This window comes from Sorghum bicolor, chromosome 10, assembly GCF_000003195.3.
Source record: "Sorghum bicolor cultivar BTx623 chromosome 10, Sorghum_bicolor_NCBIv3, whole genome shotgun sequence".
Lineage (NCBI taxonomy): Eukaryota > Viridiplantae > Streptophyta > Magnoliopsida > Poales > Poaceae > Sorghum > Sorghum bicolor.
In genome coordinates this window covers 37,567,284-37,583,087 of record NC_012879.2, presented here as the reverse complement: position 1 = coordinate 37,583,087, position 15,804 = coordinate 37,567,284, and positions in this window count along the sequence as shown.

Sequence of the window (15,804 nt, the reverse complement as noted above, 5' to 3'; positions counted from 1 at the left end):
TCACCCAAGCATCGGAGAAGAATTCCGTCGATAGTTCGATAATACAATTCATTTTCAAGGAGCACATACTTGGTTGCTTGAAATCGAACCCGTCTTTCAACTTTTTTGGATGGATCTTTTAGATAATCAATAATTTCTTTCCTCCAATCACCGGCACCGACTGCCGATGTCGCATTAATCATTGGCTGATATCCCGAGGCATGCTGAGCTAACCGATTAGCGTCTTCATTATGCAATCGGGGAACATGCTCCAATCGGAAATCCTTGAATTCCTTTAACAGTTGCATACTTCTCTCGAAATAAGTTATGAGAACTTCACTTCGGCATTCATAGCTTCCGACCAATTGATTTATAACCAACATAGAATCCCCGAATATTTCAACAGCATCAACACGAACTTCTCTTAACAACTCCAATCCATTGATCAGAGCCTGATACTCAGCCTGATTATTTGTTGATGTGGCAACAATCGGCAAGGAAAACTCATACTTCCTCCCCTTAGGGGAAACTAATACAATGCCGATTCCTGCCCCCCGGTCACAGGTAGATCCATCAAAGAAGAGCGTCCAGGGTACAATTTCCAAGGTTTCCACTAGACCGCAATGCTGAGTCACAAAATCGGCCATAATCTGCCCTTTGACTGCCTTAGCCGATTCGTAATGCAAATCGAACTCCGACAGCGCTAAAATCCATTTACCGATCCTACCACTCATAATCGGCATAGATAGCATGTATCGGACCACGTCATCTTTGCAAACAACAGTGCAGTCGGCCGATAACAGGTAATGTCTCAGCTTGATACATGAAAAATATAAGCATAAGCATAGTTTCTCAATGGCCGAATACCTGGTTTCAGCATCAATCAACCTCCTACTCAGATAATAAATTACCCTTTCTTTCCCTTCAAATTCTTGAACTAAAGCTGAACCGATAACCGATCCATCGGTAGATAAATACAATTTGAAGGGCTTCCCTTGTTGAGGTGGAACTAGAACTGGAGGATTTACTAGATACTTCTTGATTTCATCCAGAGCCAACTGCTGTTCTTCTCCCCAAATAAACTCTTGATCGGCTTTCAATCTAAGAAGAGGACTGAAAGCACGAATCCTACCAGACAAATTCGATATAAATCTCCTGATAAAATTTACCTTGCCGATCAAGGATTGGAGCTCGGTTTTGTTGGTAGGGGCCACTATTTTATTGATGGCATCAATAGATCTTCGACTAATTTCAATACCCCTCTGATGTACCATGAAACCAAGAAACTGCCCTGCCGATACACCAAATGCACACTTGTTGGGATTCATCTTCAATCCATGCTTCCTTGTGCACTCTAACACTTTTTGTAAATCGGCAAGATGCTTTGAGAAATCTCCAGACTTAACCACCACATCATCAATATAAATCTCCACGAGCTTGCCGATGAACTCATGAAATATAAAATTCATAGCCCTTTGATAAGTAGCACCAGCATTCTTCAACCCAAAAGTCATGACTATCCATTCAAATAGCCCAACATGACCAGGACACCTGAATGCGGTTTTTGGAATATCCTCCTCCGCCATGAATATTTGATTGTAACCTGCATTACCATCCATGAAGCTGATGACCCGATGGCCAGCCGCAGCATCAACCAGTACATCGGCGACAGGCATTGGGTATCCATCCATCGGCGTAGCTTTATTGAGATTCCTGAAATCAATTCACACCCGAAGCTTCCCGTTCTTCTTGTAAACCGGAACAACATTGGAAATCCACTCGGCATACCGACACTGCCGAATAAACTTAGCTTCAATAAGTTTGGTGATTTCGGCCTTAATATCAGGTAGAATGTTAGGATTACATCGGCGGGCTGGTTGCTGATGTGGCCGAAATCCAGACTTGATGGGTAACCGATGTTCAACAATTGATCGGTCTAAACCAGGCATCTCGGTATAATCCCAAGCAAAGCAATCTTTATATTCCTTTAACAAACTAGTCAATTGTTGCTTACTCTCAGGATCTAATTTAGCACTAATAAAAGTAGGCCTAGGCTTATCACCACTACCTATATCTACTTCTACCAAATCATCGGCCGATGTGAATCCCTAGCCTAATTTTCCATCATCGGCGAATCTATCCATTAAAAACCGTCGTCAGAACCGACTGCTTGGATCGGTGGAATCTCATAATCGGCAACTTTGAGAAAATCTTTCTCCCAAACTTCTCCTGAAATGCACCTGGTCCTTTCGTAAGTATCCGCTTCTGCCGATGCGATAACATAAGAAGAATCTCCTGGGACAATCTCAATCTTGTCACCTACCCACTGAACCAAGCATTGATGCATTGTAGATGGGATACAACAATTGGCATGAATCCAATCTCTTCCCAATAATAAGTTGTAAGCACCTTTTCCGCTGATCATGAAAAAAGTTGTCGGCAAGGTTTTGCTGCCGATGGTCAACTCTGCACATATCGCCCCCTTGATTGGAGACACGTTTCCTTCAAAGTCTTTGAGCATCATATCGGTCTTGGTCAAATCTTGATCCCCTTTCCCAAGCTTCTGATATACTGCATACGGCATAATATTAATAGCAGCTCCACCATCAACTAGGATCTTGGTCATTGGCTGCCCATCAACCCTTCCTTTGAGGAACAGAGCTTTAAGATGCTGCCTCTCGTCATCGGCAGGTTTCTCAAAGATAGCCGTCATTGGATCCAGAGCCAACTGAGCTATCTGATCAGAAAATTCCAACTCATCATCACTGGCTGGTGCAAGAAACTCCATCGGCAGCATGAAGACCATGTTGACGCCTGCCGATGGACCTTCCCTCTTAGTGTCTGACGGCTGCCGACTTCCAGAGTTCTCTCCCTTGTTTAGCTCTTCTTGCCTTTCACGTTGCAATCTCCTTTTCTGTGTCTTGGTTAATCCTCCAGGGCACCATGGAGGAAGTGGCCTTTGCCTTGCCGTCGGGCGTCGGTTCTCCCTTGACTCCATACGATGCGTGTTAGCATCCCTGCAAAATATGAATTCATCGGGAACCCGCGCATCAGCCATTTCCTCGAGCTCTTCTTGGTTCCTGGGAAAATACTGGACACGGTCACTAAGTCTGTCGTGCCCACTAAATCTGCCCCCCAGCCGGTCATGAACTGACACCCTTCCTCTGATCGGCCCATTAAATCGCCGTTCATCATCATGATAATGCCGATCGATCCTATCGTACCGATCATAACCGTTGCACTCAGGGTAGTCTCTGACAGTAGGAAGCTTGATATTTTCCTCCCAACAATGGATGAAGAATGGACAATTCCAATGATCCCTGTGCCGATTCCACTCGTGTCGGCGTCTTTCTTCTTCCCGTCGATAATCTTCCTGCTGGCGCCGATACCGATCTTCCCGTTGTTGCCATTTTTCTCGAGGCCTTCTATGAGTTATGACGATACCAAATCGAGGAGGCCTTCCTGAGCAAGTTCCTTCCTGGACCAAGCCCTTACTTCTTGCATCGGCAGTAGTAACTTGATGCTGAGGATCTACCGATGCACTCTTCTCAGCTGTCTCCGATGTTAAGACCTTAGCCTTCCCCTTAGCATCCAACATGTTTGTCGGGAAAGGATGTTGGTCTATCTTCATCGGCTTCTGGGCTTTGGAACTGTCAAACTTGATTCTCCCTGACTCTATAGCCGATTGCAGCTGCTGTCTGAATACTTTGCACTCGTTGGTGTCATGGGAAGTTGCATTATGCCACTTGCAATATCTCATCCTCTTCAACTCTTCTGCCGATGGGATCACATGGTTAGGTGACAGTTTGATCTGACCTTCCTGAAGTAGAAAGTCAAATATCCTATCAGCCTTAGCGGTGTCAAAAGCAAACTTCTCTGGTTCCTTCTGCCCAAAAGGACAAGACATCGGCTTCTTGTTTTTTACCCACTCTGCCAAGCCGATTACTGGTTCTTCATCAGAATCTGAGCTTGTTGCTTCATCGACAAATGACACTTTCCTATTCCATGCTCTTTTAGGCTCGAAAGGCTTGATGTCTTGATCAGAAATCCTCTGCACCAAATGACTTAAACTTTCGAACTCCTGAGAGGCATACTTATCCCTGATATGTGGCAACAAACCCTGGAAAGCCAAATCGGCTAGCTGCCGATCATCCAGAACCAGGCTATAGCATTTATTCTTGACCTCTCGTATCCTCTGCACAAATCCCTCAACCGACTCATCATTACATTGCCTCAACTTGACCAAGTCGGTGATCTTCTTCTCATGAACCCCCGAGAAGAAGTATTTGTGGAATTGCTTCTCTAGATCGGCCCAAGTAATTACTGAGTTGGGAGGTAATGATATGAACCAAGTAAAGGCCGATCCAGACAATGATGATGAAAATAGACGAACACTCAATTCGTCCCTGTTACCAGCCTCTCCACATTGAATGATGAACCTGTTGACATGCTCCATGGTTGACGTGTCGTCCTGCCCGGAAAACTTTGTAAAATCCGGTACCTTGTACCGATGTGGAAGCGGAATCAAATCATACGCGGGAGGATACGGTGTCCGATAAGAATAAGTGTTGACTTTGGGTTTTATCCCAAATTGTTCCCTCATTACTTCAGCAATCTTATCGGCCCAATATGCATCGGCATCTTGCCGATGAGGCGGCTGCGGATCTGGCACTTGGTGGCGAACCTCCACGTGTCTGTTCGGGACGTGATCTGCACGGAACATTGTATTGATCACCTGTCCTCCAATCTGCGGACCACCAAACTGCTGTCCACCGATTGGCTGTCCTCCGAGTTGCTGTCCAAAATTCATTGGCTGGTTGGGAATCCCCTGACCTTGGAACCCAGGATAGACCTGCCCTTGCTGGAACCCTGTAGTCTGGTAACTCTGCTGGGGCGATTGTGGAAAGGCTTGCTGTCCAAGCCATCTGTTATTAGCGTTCATCGGCATAGGTGCTGCCGATGATTGGTAATTGGGTACCGTCGTTGAATTGACATACCCCGACTGGGCCATAGCCCTCTGTTGCATCAGCATTGACTCTGCCGATGCGTTGGGCATCTGGAACATTGAATCATGAGGATTTCCAGTGTGAGGCCTTGCAGTAGTAGTTCTGGTATACCGAGGACTCTGGTTCACCGGCGCATTGGGAGGTGCCGATGTCATAGGAGTTTTGCCCCTCATGTCAGTTATTTGTGATGTTCCCGGTGTCAACTCTGGAGGCATACCGTAACCCCACCAGTTGGGAGGAAGAGTCAACCCTGACATTGCCGATGACAACATATCTGTTGTCTGTTCATGCTGCCCAACTGAAATTTGTGGGTTGGTTGTCATCGGCATAGATAGTGCACCAGTAGTCCCCGATGTACTTGGAGGGACGACAGATTGTGCACTTGCAGTCGTCAAGGCAGCCGATGGAGCCGTGACCTCTGGTGCCGTTGGCTGATGATGGGAAGAGCCCACATAATCTGGTGGGATTTGTCCTTCCTTGAAAGTTCTTGCCACGGCATTGAAAACCGTATTAGACAGTACACCAGCTTGGTTAATCAACGCTCGATTGATGGCATTGTCAACCATATCTTGAAGCTTGCCAGGATTGGCGTCAAAGGTAACCTGCCGTGGTGCCGGCAGTGCATCTTTCTGGACCACTTCGCCGCTCCTGTTTATGCTGAAAGACCTCAGGCATTGCTGCTTGAACTCTTCCATGGCTTGGGCAATAGCTTGCTTCTGCTCATCCTTGAGGTTGGCCTCCGTCACGGGGATGACGTTCTCTTGATCGAGGTCAGAGATCGACATGTTGATCTTGATCTTGAATCCTGTCCCACCGAGCGTGCCAAAAGATGTGTTGATGCAAAACTGGTCTGCAAACACAAAGGGCTAATACCCGATTCAAACGTTAAGGCCTGCCAGCCGATTTGACCTTGCTATCGGCAAAGGTGATAACTCGAATACTTTAGTCCTGACAACAGCGATGCGCCCGGATGTCACGGCTAAGAGGTACTCACGCGGAACTTGAGAACACACCGAGCTTAAGTCGACAAATTCCTAAGAACTCGTAACAAAAGGAAAAAGTATGACGAAGTCGTCGAAAAGTAAATACTGGAATATGAGTAAAAACGTGTGTTTGATTCCTTGATTGATTTTCTATTACAAGGCCCTAGGGTCTATATTTATACCCTGCTCAAAGAGCTACAACCAGACACGATTAGAATTCGAATTCCGAATTACACGGAATCCGTATACAAAACGATGCAAATAATTAAGGAAATAACAAAACTATCCTTCGTGACAAACCGAAACTCCTCCACATAACGACCGGCAGCTTCCGGACTCGCTCTTTGCATCATCGGCAGACCCTTTGCCATAGTCATCGGCAGACTTTCTTATCTAGCCATCGGCACCATATTACTGCCTGTGGACTTAGTCACGTTCAACTTCTCCCTCATCGGCAACCATCCTCATCGGCAACCCACTTTGTAAACATCGTACTGCCACCTTATCCTGCCATCCTAGACACGTGCCCAAAAACGGTGTCAACAGACGCCGAGTGAGAAGGCTTCCCCATGGTCAAGAACTGCCTCTTGATCTTTGGGGGACATGCGGCTCGCCTCACCGCGAGTCAAAGGAAGCACGAACTCCGAGAGGTTTGCGTGGTTAGCACAGCTACGCCCTCGTACCTCAATGGCCGGAGAGCGCAAACACGTTTGATCGGCATGATCACCCGGATCGGATCCCCAATCCTGGGTGCTATCCACTGATCGTCGATCCCATCATTGCCGAGACTCGTCTCTCCAAGGTGTTGATGGACGGAGGCCGCGGCCTCAACACTCTTTACACCGAGACCTTGGCCCTCATGAGGATCAGCAAGTCTCGGCTGAGGAACGACGCATCGCCATTCCACGGAGTGGTGCCGGAGCATCGTGCCCATCCTCTCGGGCAGATCGACCTGCCCGTCTGCTTTGGGACCCGGACAACTTCAGGTAGGAGGTCCTTACCTTCGATGTGGTCGGGTTCACAGGGACCTACCACGCAATTCTAGGGCGACCATGCTACGCCTAGTTTATCGCCATCCCCAACTACACCTATCTCAATCTCAAGATGCCTGGTCCGAATGGCATCATCACCGTCAGCACGACGAGCCAGCACGCCTACCAATGTGACGTGGAGTGCATTGAGCAGGCAGAGGCTCTGGCTGAGTCGCTGTCCATCATCACTAGCCTCGGTGACGGCGACCAGGACATCCCCGACCCCAAGCGACACGCTAGGAGCTTCGAGCCGGCGGAGGAGACAAAGCTCGTCTCCCTCGACCCCGAGGCCTCGGAAGGCAAGGCGTTGAGGATCAGCTCGAGCCTCGACCCCAAATAGGAAGCAATGCTCGTCAACTTTCTTCGTGCAAACGCCGACATGTTTGCGTGGAGTCCCTCGGACATGCCAGGCATACTGAGGGAAGTCGACGAGCACTCCTTGGACATCCGAGCTGGCTCCAAGCCTATGAAGCAGCGCCTGCACCGATTCGATGAGGAGAAGCGTCGGGCCATCGGGGAGGAGATCCACAAGTTGCTGGCGGTCGGGTTCATCAAGGAGGTATTCCATCTCGAGTGGTTAGCTAACCCTGTATTAGTCAAAAAGAAAAATGGGAAGTGGAGGATGTGTGTAGAATATACTAGTTTAAATAAATCATTTCCTAAGAATCCTTTTCCATTACCTCGTATCGACCAGATAGTTGACTCTCTAGCAGGGTGTGAAACTTTGTCTTTTGTTGATGCTTATTCTGGATACCACCAAATCAAGATGAAAGAGTCCGACCAGCTCGCGACCTCTTTTAGCAACCCTTTCGGAATGTTTTGCTACATAACCATGCCTTTCGGCCTTAAGAACGTAGGGGCTTGTTGATGCAAAAGCTGATCTGCAAACACAAAGGGCTAATACCCGATTCAAACGTTAAGGCGTGCCAGCCGATTTGACCTTACTATCGGCAAAGGTGATAACTCGAATACTTTGGTGCCGACAACAGCGATGCGCCCGGATGCCACGGCCAAGAGGTATTCACACGGAACTTGAGAATACGCCGAGCTTAAGTCGACGAACTCCTAAGAACTCGTAATGAAAAAGGAAAATATGACGAAGTCGTCGAAAAAGTAAATACTGGAATATGAGTAAAAACTTGTGTTTGATTGATTGATTGATAGATCCATATAACAAAGCCCCAGGGTTTGCATTTATACCCTGCTCAAAGAGCTTTAACCAGACACGACTAGAACTCGAATTCCAAATTAAACAGAATCCGTATACAAAACGATTTAAATAACTAAGGAAAACATAAAACCATCCTCCCGTGACAAACTGGGACACCTCCATAGGACAATCGGCAACCTTCAGATTCTTCCTCCGTATCATCGGCAGACCCCTCATTGTAGCCATCAGCACAGATTAACACTGACCATCAGCACAAACACACAACCACCTACGGACTTAGTCATATTCAGCCGTCCCTTCATCGGCAACCATCCTCATCGGCAACTTCTCCTGCAGACCAAGTATTGCCACCATATCTTGCCGACCTACACTCTACCGATCCTGGATACGTGTCCAAAAATGGTGTCAACACATGCCCCCTAATTTCGGAGTATGAAATCATTAATGCTCTGAAATTCTCTGCAGTAATGATGCTTTTCCGCAATTAATTCTCCCAATTTGGTAACCGACAGCCTTAATCTGAACAACCCTGGTCCGATTCCTCCGTAGATTCCTCGAAATCCTCAACTTCCCAAATGGACATCTTCACTTTAGTCGCCCATCGGCAATGTTACCGTTGCAGCGAGCTGCCGATGGACCGATCAGGACGTCCTATAGAGTAAAGTATCTTATCTTCCCAAACGGATATCCCCACTTTATCTGTCCATCGGCAATATTACCGTTACAAGGCGCTGCCGATGGACCGACCAGGAAATCTCACACAATAAAATATCTCCAGATCACGACCGCTTCCTGTCAAATCACCTGCACAATCCCTTGATTACCGTGTGAACAGTTACCATATCTTCCTGAGTATCCTCGGATTTTATGGATACGGCGAAGTGATAAGTCAGATTTACCCTTGCCCATTTTGTCCTATAAATAGTTCCTTCTCGGGCACTCCTCCTCCATTGCATCATTCTACAGCCCCAACTCCACTTTTCTGGCGGCGTCGCTGTTCGAGAGCTCCAAGAACTCAAACGAAGCCCAACCTCAAAGTCTTCAATCACACTTTTCGTGAAGGGATGGCCATCAACTTCGCCGTTCCCGAGGTCAGTTCATCACCTTATCTCTTGTACCTTTACCATATCCCCGTTCATTCGTAATTTATTTTACTGAACATTCTTCTTTTTTCTTCTTTTGTTCTTCTTTTTAACTTCAAAACCATTAGGATCTGTCCAATAAAATTGTCATCCCTACCGATCAACCACATCTCCAATGTCTTGGTCCGTTAGGGGATCTAGATCCCACCGACCTTATCAACGCAGAAACAAACAGAATCCCCTTTAGAGCCGAGAACTTTTCTCTGGATCTGTGGAAGGATACCTTCCGTTCCTGGCCCAGTCCTACCGTGGGATGGAAGGATTGGTTCTTGCGAGTCAGCCACTCAAATGAAATCTAGTGGGGTGAGAGAAAACTGGATCAATGCATCAGGTTGTCCATTGCCGATATGCATAGGAATGAGTCATTGCTGATAGCTGCATCTTATTTCTAGTTGGACACTCTTAACGCCTTTGTCTTTGGTCATGGCCCTGCTTCTCCCACTCTTACCGATGTGCTTATGCTCACCGGCTTAGATGTATCCACTGCCAATAATAGTCACCTGTTTGACACCACGCCTAGTGCCAAAGTGGAAACCCGCGCTATTGGCGGCTGGTCTGGATACATTCAGAAGTATCGTAGAACGGGGCCTATTAACATAAAGGAGCAAACCACCTTCCTGAACATGTGGCAGGACCAACCTCTGTCTACCTATCAGCAGCAGAGAGATTAGCCAATGGTGGCCGATTTCCCCTCGGCCGATACCTTCTTGGCTCTGCCTACCACCTCCTCCACCAAGTAGCCAGAAGACTTCTGCTCGGCCAGTCCATCCGCAACCTAGGAGGACTCTGGTGGTTCGTCAATATGTGGCTTAGCCTTCACATGCACAAGCATCTCGAATTCAACCTCTTCACACAACGCTTCCCCAGGGACATAGCCGAGGATTATGAATTAGATGAAGAAGAATCGGCAACTCGCCCTCCTGTGAACTTTGGCGAGGCTGTCATCGTTCTGCCTGGCACCGGTGGCAACGCAGACCAGGTCAGCCGATTCTTCCAGACCTTGTACGAAGGCCTGACCAGAGAGCAGCGAGCGTGGATGCCTTATGAAGATCCACATACCATGTTTCCTTATGATGGCACTAATCACTCCCAGAGCTATACCAGTGAATTTCTTCGGCAGTGGGAAAGCTTCCAACCAGACTTATGAGTTCTACAACCCATCGGCACTAGCCCGTCAACTCGATTTCGGTTAGCTACCGATTGCTCTTTGTTATGCCGATGTGATAAAACCTAGGGAGACCATCACTAGCCTTCTTGAGTGGACCCGAGTAGCCCAATTGCCACCGAATGCCGATACAGATGTAGATCTATCAGAGTGGATCCCAGCCCTCTTTATTACTCAGGCGCACAAACAATGGTGGGAAGAATGGAAGGAGCATTTATTTTGCAAATCAGCTCTGACGTACCGTCGCATGATCGACCCCCAGTACAAAGTTCCTGAGAACACTGTAAGTATTACCAAACCGATATCTCAATTCTTTCACTTTTATTTCTATCGGTAACTCACTTTCTGTATCGTATTGCAGGTCGACAATGTCCCCCCATCGGTCAGCAGGAGTGGCAAGCCGATTGATCTTTTTCCATCAGGTCCGATCTCTTCAATCGACAACAACGCTCCCACTTTGGCTGCCATCATGCATCGAGGCATACGCCTCAAGAAAGTCACCACCAAGAGGACTAAGACATCTCCATCAGTAGCTGCCTCTGCTTTGGCACAGGCTTTCAAGGTACATTTCAAACTCTTTCATACCGATCTCATTCTTACATCTGTTACACCTGTACTCACAAATTTCCTTTTCTGTATCAGCACACCGGCGCATCGGCAAAGACCAGAAGCAAAAGTGTCGATGCCCCAGTGTAGTCAGCCAAAGAGAAAAGGTGCCAAGAATACCAGAGCACAAGCAAAGCGTCAAAAGACAGCAATACCTTCTCCTCCCCAAGAATCACCAATCCCAGTAGAATCTTCTCCTTCCTCTCCAGAAGCCTAGATGCAACAAGCACCATCTCCCCCTCAGCTGCAAGAAGCACCCCAAGTGGAAGAACTCCAGCTAGAAGAACCCCAGCCAGAAGTACCCCAGCCGGAAGACACATCGGCTGATGTGGGCGAGCAAACTACCGATCCAGCAGGCTCAATCATAGCATCGGTAGTTTCCTCGATCCATACAAGCATTGCACCTCCTCAAGGTAACATACCTTTACGAAATCATTGCCGATGACCCCACTTTCGCTGTCTCATAATTATCCCTGTTATTCTTTCAGCCGACATAGTTCCATCGGCAACCCCAGCCGATCAGCCTGTGGTTCCATCGGCATCTTTTGGTCAGAGGCGAGAGATTGCCCAGAAACAAGTAAGTTATCCAATCCTTGTCTATATCATTTATCAATACCTAACCATAGAATAATTTGTTTCATTTCTTTTCCAAGAGCAGGACTCTCCTGATAGTTTGTTCTCCTTCGCCATTGACATCTCCGAAGATGAAGGTGAGGAAGCAAGCTCCTCCCGGGTAGTTGGAAATACATCGGTAGAGATCAGGGCAAAATTGGAAGAATTATCGGCCCTCCTCCATCAAGACACAGCCCAACTAGTCGACGATTCTGATCCGGCCAAGGCTTTGTTCAAGACCCTTAGAGGCCAAATCCCCGCCGATGCTGAAGAAGCCCTCTTTCAAGCTGCACATCTGGAAAGCTGTCAGCTGCAATATCAATGGGGTACTCAGCGCCTAGCCGATAGAGCTGCTCAGGCTCAGCTTTCCGAGGAAATGATGAAAGTAAAACTCCTTGCCGATGACAAGCACAAGAACATCGGTATCTTAAAGTCCTCAGGAGATGCGCTGAAGCACAAGATTTCTGACCTGTCGGCAAAAAGAGAGGCCCTGCTGGCAGAACTCAAGCAAGTGGAAGAAGCCTTGTCCCAGGCTAAACAAGAGGAGAACCAGCTGCCTGAGGTGATCAAGCGTCTTGAGCAAGAGCGAAATGTCCAAGCCCGCACGGCGCTGCAGATGAAGAAGAAACTTAAGCCGGTGGAAGGCTCTGCCGATGAAGACACCAAAGAGATAGAAGCAGCCAACCAAATTCGCGTGCGAGCTATATCGGTGATCCAGGCGCTATTGAACATGTGAATTCTTCATCGGCGGCATACTTGCCCTTCCTTTCTAAACGCTCTTAGTATTTTGGTCTAGCCGATAGGACTGTTATCGGCACCTTTTTAAAACATTAAGTCCAACCTCAGAGACATTTTGATCCAGCCGATAGGAATGTTATCGGCACTTTAACTTTCATGCATCGACCCATATACTGGGGTAGTACTTCTTTAGATATTTGCCATTTAATGCTCTGGGAAATTCAACTCCTTCGAGAGTTTCTAAAATATAGGCATTACCAGGACCCGATCGACTTATCTGATAGGGACCCTCCCAATTGGGAGACCACTTCCCAAATTTTTAACTTTTAGTCCCGATCGGTAAGATTAATTTCCATACTAAGTCTCCATCGGCAAACTCCTTAGCTTTTACCTTCTTTTCATACCATCTGGCAACTCTCTTCTTATTCTCTTCTATACTCATCAAGGCCCTTAGCCGATGTTCTGTTAAATCATCCAACTCGTCTGTCATCAAAGTAGCATAATCATCGGTAGCCAATTGATCTTGAAAAGATAATCACCTAGACCCAGTCTTAATTTCCCAAGGTAACACTGCATCATGCCCATACACCAACTGATAAGGTGAAACCTTGGTCGATCCATGACAAGCCATCCGCTGTGACCATAAAGCTTCGTTTAACAATGTGTGCCACCTCCTAGGATTTTCTTCAATCTTTCGTTTAATAATCTTGATAATTCCTTTGTTAGATGCCTCGGCCTACCCATTAGCTTAAGCATAGTAAGGAGAAGAGTTTAATACTTTAATCCCCATACCGATTGCAAATTCATCAAACTCCCCTGATGTGAACATAGTACCCTGATCGGTAGTAATAGTTTGAGGAATTCCAAATCGGTAGATAATATGCTCTTTCACAAAATCAATCATATTGGCCGATGTAACTTTCTTTAAAGGAATAGCTTCAACCCATTTGGTGAAATAATCGGTGGCAACCAGAATAAATTTATGTCCTTTGCTGGATGGCGGATAAATCTCGCCGATCAAATCAATAGCCCATCCCCGGAACGGCCAAGGCTTGATGATAGGATTCATGGCCGATGCAGGTGCCCTTTGAACATTACCAAATTTCTGACATCCTTGACACCCCTTAAAATACTTAAAACAATCTTCAAGTATAGTTAGCCAATAATACCCATTTCTTCTAATCATTCATTTCATCTTAAAGGCCGACTGATGTGCTCCACATACCCCTTCATGGATTTCTCCCATCAAATTCTTAGCCTCATCATCACCTAAACATCTGAGAAGAATCCCGTCAATGGTTCGGTAATATAACTCATCTTCGAGGAGCACATACTTGGTAGCTTGAAACCGAACACGTCTCTCAACTTTCTTGAACGGATCCCTTAAATAATCAATGATTTCTTTTCTCCAATCATCGGCACTGATTGCCGATATTGCATTAATCATGGGCTGATATCCCGAGACATGCTGAGCCAACCGATTGGCCTCTTCATTATGCAATCAAGGAACATGCTCTAATCGGAAATCCTTGAATTCCTTTAACAATTGCATACTCTTCTCGTGGTAAGTTATGAGGACCTCACTTCGGCATTCATAGTTTCCAGCCAATTGATTTATAACTAGCATAGAATCTCCGAAGATTTCAACAGCATCAGCATGAACTTCTCTTAGTAACTCCAACCCCTTTATCAAAGCTTGATACTCAGCCTGATTATTTATTGACGTGGCAACAATCGGCAAGGAGAACTCATATTTCCTTCCCGGAGGGGAAATTAACACTATGTCGATTCCTTCCCCCCGGTCACACGTGGATCCATCAAAGAAAAGCGTACAAGGTACAATCTCCAAAGTCTCCATTGTACCACAATGTTGAGTCATAAAATCGGCCATAATCTGTCCTTTAACCGCTTTAGCCGATTCGTAACGCAGATCGAATTCTGACAGTGCCAAAATCCACTTACTGATCCAGCCGCTCATGATCGGCATAGATAGCATGTATCGGACCACATCGTCTTTGCAAATAACAGTGCATTCGGCCGATAGCAAATAATGTCTTAACTTAATACAGGAGAAGTACAAGCATAAGCACATTTTCTCAATAGCCGAATACCTAGTCTCAGCATCAACCAACCTCCTGCTGAAATAGTAAATCACACGTTCCTTCCCTTCAAATTCTTGAATTAAAGCCGACCCGATGACCATCCCATCGGTAGATAAATACAACCTGAAGGGCTTCCCTTGCCGGGGTGGAATCAGAACTGGAGGATTCACCAAATAATTCTTGATTTCATCCAAGGCCAACTGTTGTTCTTTCCCCCAAACGAATTCTTGATCGGCTTTTAACTTAAATAAAGGACTGAAAGCACGAATTTTACCACACAAATTAGATATAAACCTCCTGATAAAATTTACCTTGCCGATCAAGGACTGGAGCTCAGTCTTGTTGGTAGGAGCAACTATTTTGTTGATAGCATCAATGGATCTTCGACTAATTTCAATCCCCCTCTGATGCACCATGAAACCAAGAAATTGTCCTGCCAATACACCAAATGCACACTTATTGGGATTCATTTTTAAACCATGCTTTCTTGTGCATTCCAACACTTTTCGCAAATCAGCAAGATGCTTTGTGAAGTCTCCAGACTTAACCACCACATCATCAATATAAATTTCCACCAGCTTGCCGATGAGCTCATGAAATATAAAATTCATGGCTCTCTGATAAGTAGCACCAGCATTTTTCAAGCCGAATGTCATGACTATCCATTCAAACAATCCGACATGACCAGGACATCTAAATGCAGTCTTTGAAATATCTTCTTCAGCCATGAATATTTGATTGTATCCTGCATTGCCATCCAGAAAGCTGATGATCCGTTGCCCAGCCGCAGCATCAACTAGTAAATCGGCAACTGGCATTGGGTAGCCATCCATCGGCGTAGCTTTATTGAGATTCCTGAAATCAATGCAAACCCGAAGCTTCCCATTTTCTTGTAGACTAGAACAACATTGGAAATCCATTCGGCATACTGACATTGCCGAATAAATTTAGCTTCAATGAGTTTGGTTATTTCAGCCTTAATATCAGGAAGAATATTAGGATTACATCGGCGAGCTGGCTGTTGATGTGGCCAAAATCCAGACTTGATAGGCAACCGATGTTCAACAATTGATTGGGCTAAACCAGGCATCTCAGTATAATCCCAAGCAAAGCAATCTTTATATTCTTTTAACAAATCGGTTAACTGCTGCTTACACTCAGAATCTAACTTAGCACTAATAAAAGTAGGTCTAGGCTTATCACCACTACCTATATCTACTTCTACCAAATCATCAGCCGATGTGAATCCCTGGCCTAATTTTCCATCAT